The sequence below is a fragment of the Harpegnathos saltator genome, unplaced genomic scaffold (assembly GCF_003227715.2).
Source record: "Harpegnathos saltator strain DR-91 unplaced genomic scaffold, Hsal_v8.6 scaffold630, whole genome shotgun sequence".
Classification (NCBI taxonomy): Eukaryota; Metazoa; Arthropoda; class Insecta; order Hymenoptera; family Formicidae; genus Harpegnathos; species Harpegnathos saltator.
In genome coordinates, this window is record NW_020230461.1 from 39,264 (window position 1) to 47,653 (window position 8,390).

The window sequence follows — 8,390 nt, forward strand, 5'->3', positions numbered from 1 at the left end:
GAGCTCTTTCGAATCGTACTTCCATTCGCAAACTACCGTGTTTTACAAGGTTCCACTGGCCCGCGCAATTAGCTGATAGATCAGGAGTGAGATCAAAAGCGGAAAGAGTATAACCAGCAGGATAATCTTCTCTGGACATTAGGAATTAGTTTCGCTCAAAAAGTGAATGCCCGTTCCTGAGAAAAGAGTATGATACGCCTCGGCGTAGAGCACCTCGTTACCAGAGAATTTGTGTTGTAACGGTCTACTAGGGATTTGAGTACCATCGACATACAACGAAAAGTAATTTGTTCCATAATGCTTGAAATTGAATGGATTTAAATGCCGGGCACCGTTAAACGCTTTGTTATCGACAATGCCGACAATTATGTGCTTTGGTATTTGTCCAAGAATGACGTTGTCCAGTCTCTTTTCTACGACGCCGCTATGAATCGTGAATGATTTAACCTCGACTCCCGTGAGGGGGTATTTAGCAGTAGTTATGGTCAACATTTTCGTATGAGCAATTAATATACCTAGGTTTATTCTAGCTCTTCTGATGAATAGTGTAGCATCTAAAATGCGTATCCGTGACATAGTATTTCCCTCCATAAGACAGAAAGAATCTTTCGAACGAACAAGCCCCATGCGCACTTCGACACCGTTGATCAAGAATTTACCTTGATTGAAGACGTCGCAGTGAAGATGACCTATGAAATCCAGTATTCGCTCTCCTTGTACAAAAGTGGCTCGCTTGTCGAGTCCATGATTGCTTGATGTCGCTCCAGATAAAGCGTTCATGTTCCCTGCAGTATCGCTGTACCACAGGCACGAAGCCAGGTGGGAGGTTTTTACTGGTGAAGCATAATTTAATAACGCCTCTATGTAAGCGTAAACATTGTTTGGAGGAAACACGAGCTTTTGATTGAAATATACGTCGATTTGATTGAACATCGAATGCAGTATATGGTTTACTGAGCTTACTTTTGCGGTGGCGGCTCCTGCTCCGGTTTCCGTTTCTAATCGTATGCGTAGCGACAGCATGGTGTGAGCAAGATCTATGTATTCTTCTCCATGCCCGGGTACGTCGAATTCGACGGGCGCGTCGTCCATGAGAGAAGACACGGGTTTGTAGTGAATCCATTGTGAACTCAATACTGGTCAATACTGGTTTGTGTAGGCGGTAGGGTGAAGAAATCGAGTTCACTCTTTAAACATTCGCAGGAATGCGTATGAAGAAAGGACATGCTTCGAAAGCACGCGTTTGTTGTTTAGGAAAAAATGTCTGATACAATACGCTTCTTAATAACTCCCCGACGTTTAGTGAGTCCTCTCCCGCTTTTTTTCACTGAACGCTTCTTCTTCGTGGGTTTCTTCGTTAGCTTCTTATCCGATTTCTTCCCCGATGCGTTTCTTCGAGTCACTTTCCTCTTACTTGATTTAGAAGCGCTGACCCGATGTTTGCGCGAAGATGATTTACCGCTGTATCCGTTTGGCGTGTTGAAAGGAAACTGAGCTTTTCCGATTTTCGCAGGAAATTTATATCCTGACCCCTTCATCAGATTGTTAATGTGTTCTCCCGCTCTTCTTTTGAGATTTGAGCCTGATTCCTTGAGGCGCGTTTTAACAGCTACTTCTAATGGTGTGTTATTCCCAACATCATCGAGTTTATTAATCCCTGCGCGTAGAGCTTCTTTTCCAACGACACGCACACCACTGGCCAAATAAGGTAACACCCGTCTGAACAGACCACCGAGAAAGCTAATACCGTGACCGTTCTGATACCGCGATCCTATGCTCGTGGAATTCCGCCTCCACGATTCCCCCGGAATGTGCTTCGTAATATTCTAAATAATGCGTCATATCTATTTGTTCTAATTATGGGATAATTATCTCTAATCTCGACGTCTAAATTGTAATGTATTGTCAATAACTGTCAACGTCCCAAATTCAAATGGTATTCTTTCACCAACCTGATCTCTTATATCTATTTCGATCGTGCAGAAACATGTTAATCGCAATGGAATATAATTCGGTGGCGAAAAATGTTTCACCATGTTACGTCCGTAGGCATATTTACCATCGTTGTAGTCGACGGGAACCACTCGGAGAAGAGGAGAATGCACGTTTCCCGTTATATAGGATTCGCAGATATCGCAACAAACAAAGAGTTTATCAGGTACACCCCACACCACACTACCTGGTTCGTCGGACATAAGTTTACGTTTTGTCGTGGTGAAAGCGTAAAACTTTTCTTCTCCAGCTTTCTGGGAATTCACAATATGATCAGTATTGGGATAGTACGCTACACGTCCCTGCATAATTTTTAACGAGTTAAGTTAAGATGAATTAATTCTTCGTTCGGTCTATACACATCGAAGCCAAGCATACGAGCCACTTTGTCGAAAAAGTTTACGAAATGAAGTCTATTGCATTCTTTAATATCGCACGTGCAGTACAGCGTTACTTTACCACCATGATGAGGATCCTGGCGCCAAGCAATGTGCGTTTTGAGCAATGAGCTAGCGTTGTTTAAAACCTGTAACAGTTCGCTCATCGTGGCGTAAACACCCGGAGTTATGCGGGTAACCCCGAATTTGGGTAGCTGGTCTTCATCTTTTTTGACGCTTTTGGTATTAATATTTTCACGTGGTAACGAAATGAATTTAAGTTCTGCATCTTCCTCGGGACGCACGTGTAAAAAGCTAAAGGGGAATTGAATTTCGGTAAGCGCAACTTCCCATAACCAGTCAGCTACACTTCTTGAGGCAATTCCGTAATAAATGAAGTAATTGTATTTTCTGGATAGTGTCGCATGCTACTATTGCTCGGTAGAGTCACGAGAAACCGGTCTTCTCCCATTATGGTTTGGAAGCAGCTTTAGGTTCGAAGCAGATGTCCAGGAATTGAATTTAGTGGGGTAACCTCGCCAGCTGACGAATAATTTTTTATTAGCTCCTCGTCCTCTGCATCGTATCACTTTATCCACAATAAACTTTTCTTCTTGTAAGTTTTTATTTAACCTGGCCAGTTCTTGTTCGTAGAATATCCTGTCGATCACTTTACCTGACAGATCACTCAATTCGTACACACGAGGATTTCGCCATTCGAGAATACGGTGAATCCAAAATATTTCTCCCGTCCAGTTCGCCTCATATCCTTTCTCAAAGACTCCTTTCGCTCTACTGACTCGCACTAATGTACTCACTTTGTATTTAGCTCCTCGACTATGATTTCTTCGATCGAGTTCATCGAGAAAGTGGTATCGCTGCTACATATGTTCACGAGCAAGGCGGGCGTTGTCCAACGTGACGCTTGCCGGTTCCATTTTAATGGTGGAAGGTCGAGTGTGGTTGTAAGCGTGCACGATGTCTTGCAAAAAATCTATGTAACGATGTGTATTTTTGTGTGTAAAATAGCGCCATAAGCGTTCTTTGAGCGTCCTGTTGAAGCGTTCGACCACCGCTGCTTTGACATCAAGATTTCGCACCGTGTGAAAACATATATTCTTTTCCTTCAGAAAATTTTGAAATGTGTGACCGATGAATTCTTTACCCTTGTCACTCTGCAACCACACCGGTACTCGCCTACTGCTCCTTGAGAGCACGCGACGAAAAGCTTCCGTCACGCTGGCCGAAGTCTTACTTCATATTGGTTCTACCCAGACAAATTTGCTAAACACATCGATGATTGTCAACAAGTAACAATAACCCTCATTATAATTTCGGAGATTAGCGAGTTCAACCAAATCAGCCTCCCACAGATCGTCGATATTCGTGACGTTGTAATGCAAACGTGGAAATTTATGCCGTGTCGGTCGATGAAGTGTGTATGCATCTTGCGCCTGAAGCTAACGAATAATCTCTTCATGCGTGGAGTCAGGTCCTGCGGCTCGCAAAAGATTTTTTATCGTAAAGTGTCCCGCATAGTGTGCAGGACCGTAGTAGAATTTTGCGAGGTCGGTCATTCCAGTGTGTTCCAATTGATCAAACGTCTTTTACTCGCTGATTTAAATGCGTGTCGCTCACACGCGTTTTACACCTATATTGATCAGAAGTTATAAATGTTGCGTGTACACGCCCACCGTCACGTTGTTCTCCCACGAGATACGTCTCCCCGATAGCACGCTTGCACGTTCGTTATACTCAATTCTAACGGGTTCCAATCTATCATGCATCTTTTATTCGTTGGTTTAGAAATGTCACCGTTCATACGCGTTTTACTACTATTCTCATTGGTTGTTACAAACAGCGCCCGTCCATCCTCGTCATCCTTTTCCTCAAGCGACGTTTGGGCAATTTTACGTTTAGACCAAAGATAATCGTTAGATGACGGGAGCGGGGTACTGCTACCTCTCGGAAGAGTTTCTCTCAATCTCGCGGAAAGATCATTTTCTTCCGTGTCTTCCTGCAGTAATTCCTGATTTCCTACAAATTCCGGAGGAGTATTCACTTCACGCAAAAGTCGTGCAAACTGTACTCTCGCTACCGACTAGCTTTGCTAGTTTTTCGTTCGCGAGCCGCGTCGTTCAAGAGATCGACGATATTCGCTCCTCTCAGAATTCTATCATCTATAGTCACGACTCCCTGTCTGTCCTAACTTAATCGACCGGGTACCGCCACATCACACAAATGGGTCAGCAGCTTGCACGCTTTAGTCCGGTAAGTCTTTGGCACTTTATTCAGTATTCTTCCGATGCTTTTCTATTCGCTGGTGCGATGATGACGACTGCGTCTTTCGTCTCGTACATGTTGAGAAACGTTCAACGTTCGATGTACGTCAGTCTCTAGGTTAGGAATATCTTCATTTACAGCCATACCAGCGTTTTCTTCTACCGCGTTTCCATCAGCATAATCGTCATCTTCGCGAGAGGTATTTTCCCCTTCCCCACCGTTTTTATCACCGTCGACCTCACCAACAACAGGCTTCTCTTCTTTTCTTCCGCGTAATCGATGTTTTTCCCGCTCTCGAAAAAAGTACAGACATCGCTGTACTTCTCTATACAATTTCCATTTTTCCCGTGCTCCTCCGAGGACCGGGAGTTGAGAATTCTATGCATCTCGGTGTCGAGACGCGACAGGGCATAACTCGGAGTACGCACCGTATATTCATTTTCTACTGGTGCTATGTTCAGCTCACTTGTGGCATTATCTATCAAAACAGAGGGGATCGCAGTCGAGGGAGACGACAACGACGACGCTGAAGTCGATAATGTATGAGTCTATTGCTGCAATCTCTCGAGATTATCCGCAGAAATCAGTACCATCTTCTTGGCTCTTTCCATGGTTCAAGCGTGAACAGTCTCAATTACCGATAATTTTGGATAATATAGCCTCGAGTATAGGGATAATCAGATAAGGTAGAAATCCGCCTCGCTGCACTATCGCTCTCCGTTTGCTTCTACAATCAGTGCGATCATTAGCGATATGACGCAACGTTGATTGTAACGCGATAGGCGATTTTTTTCTCTTCTGTCGAGCGGTACGTTACCTTTGAGCGTGTTGAAGGCGCACTCGCAAATACATCTGATGAAATCACGGTCAGCTTCTCGCAGAAAGGCAGCACGTTGTTTCTTCGTCAAGTAGCACAACACCTTCAGAAGAGAGATGTTTTTCTCACTGATGGACCGTTTTGCTGCGTTTGCGGTTCTATCGCCCTTTTTCGCATTCGCTCTGCTCCCCCTACTCACTGCCATTACGGCGATAAGACTGTCGCAGAATGATCGTATGCATGGGTTTTATACATAGTGGATCCACGCCGAACGTAAATATAATGCGTAGTATCAGTGGGGAAGATGCATGTACGAAACCGATATTCATCCGGGGCAAATTGTTTCAGATCGAGCAACAAATACCCATGTGGAAACGATGTAGCGTCATAGTAAGCTTCTTCCAAAAACTTTGAATCTTCCGGACATACCTGCCTGGCCAAGTGACGAATCTGAACACGATCGCGAGGATTTTTTAACACCACGATGTAATTCGCCTTGAGAGAAATATCTCGTTGTCCGTGTCCTTGATGAAATAGATTTTGCGAAATAAGTATAACACTGAGGTTTTTGTGATGACTACCCTTCGTGAACAGATCGACGATTACTTCGTACGATGACGATTCCCTCATGAGATCGTCTATTATCACCATTTTCGCGACAAGCGAATCGTTTGAATAATCATCCGGGCGCGGTAAGCCTTCTCGAAATTCTATCACGCATCGTCCCGATTTCGCCGCTTCATGCTGTAGTTGGCGGTAAGCCTCTTGCCACTCGGCATAATAAAATAGGATCCTGTTGAAACGTGTATCCGCCATCGCGGATGAATAGCGAAGAAAAGTTTTTACGAAAACCGTTTTCCCACAACCCATAGGGCCGCAAACGATCGATGTCCAAGGATGTTTCCAGCGCGCGTTCATTTTGCCAAATGACTGATTCGGTTACCAAGTGAAGCTACGTAAATGCTGAAGAAAAGGAGAAACGGCGATGAGCTTATAACTCGCGCCGAGGGCCCTTCCGCGGCGACCGCGCGGTCTCGCTAGCTCATATCGCGCCACGAATAAGCTTTTTCACGTGGCGCTCGCGGCCGCGGGAATAGCTTATTTTAGCGCCGATAGCGAAATTAACTTTCCAGCATGAAACTATGAGCTAATAATCGTTCAATGAGCTCGTACGAGCGAACGCTTGTGAGTGAAAGAGACTGCTTCTAGCGATATAATTTGCTAAGATTTTATTGTGATTCAGGGGTCATATACAAAGATAGAAATACATATATATTTGTAAAAGAACTTATTTCTTCTTTATTTTGCAAAAGCTTTATTTTAATAGAATATATACATACAGTTTGCACAAAAGTTTCTTATAGAGCTAGTGCATACACGATATACAAATTGGTCGCTTTTGGGGAAACGTCTATATTTATATTTTTTTTACTCTAATAATAAGTGTTTAGATTTGGAGGAGAAAGAACACGCTCTACTACTATTCTTACCCCACTACGTAACCGTATGGCACAGAGTAACCAGTGTCGTCGAATCTACGTCTTGGGAGCACCGACACGCATGACTTTTTTTTTGCAACACGCATGACCATAACTTTCGAGTTCATCCGTCATATCGCCCAAAAAATTACCCGTATGCGGTTCGTACTCATTGGGGTCACCGGTGCTCAAATATATACATGAATCAGTATCATAATATAACACTCTACGATCTAATTTTTCTAAATAAACGTACAACTTCAAGCGTGCCTGTGCTGTCGTGTAGGCCGCTATTACAACGTTTGTAATTGCAGAGAGAACAAATGCCTCTTGTCGTAATCGCCATGAGACGTAGAGAATCTCATCGTTCATGGGCAATATGTTTATGATTTCATGCTCGGGATTCGTGAGCAGCGACATGAAATGTTCGCGTGTCTTAACGACCTCGGTATTCGGCAGATTAGATCACTGACCGAATTTACCCCAGAACGAATTGAGGCAAAGCTTTGCAACTGAACGCAACCCCGAATTTACCGCGATGTTGTTTCTATCGAGAACAATACCCTCTGTTTCTTCATATTATCGCAGATATCGCTCTTTGGCCTCTTCATCGTCGGTGCATTCAGCAGGCCATTCACTAGCCACCTACTTAAGTTGCAAAAAGCAGTTGATATATCCCTTCGAACATACCTCCCAACCGAGTACTTGAGTCGTATTGCGAAACCTTATATTTCCATATCTCGCTCACGGACCTGACACTATAGCCCTTCTCTATAGCCTTCCGTAATTCACAGGATACCCATGCACCCTTCGAATTCTCGATCGACCGGATTATCATATGTGCACGGAGATTGAAAAAATGGTCTCGCAGCAACTACGGCATAGGGCGAACAATAATTTTCCGCGAACGCGAAATGGGAGTACAGGGTGAAAGAGATCACGTGGAGCGAGCACGTTGCACCGCAAGATCCCTTCCACTCTGCTAAAGTCAAAATCGGGAGCTATACCAATTAAGGCGGAACATTCTTCGTCCACGTTCACATCCGGATGACCGAGCGGAAAAGAGCCCGTCTTTAGTACAAACGGGTACAAGGAGCATACGTCTACGTAACGTATCTTTTCCGTACCCGTAACATCGCACCGGGTGATGATGTTCCCGATACGACCACCGAAGAACGCTTCGTGAGTATCGAGAGGCTCAGTTTCTAACATCGAGTGATTCGCAAGGAAATCACGCATCGGTTGATTGTCCTGCAACTCCCGATCGAAGACGCCACTCCCACTTCTCCGTTACGATGTAACCTAGCCTCCGTTGACGAGAGTATTGTCACACGTGTATGCTCGTATCGGACTCAATAGTATCCCCCTTCACGGTGGCTGAGAGCGGGCTATCACGATTCACCCTGAAACATGCGGGACATCCATGCCAAAAACACCTGTGAA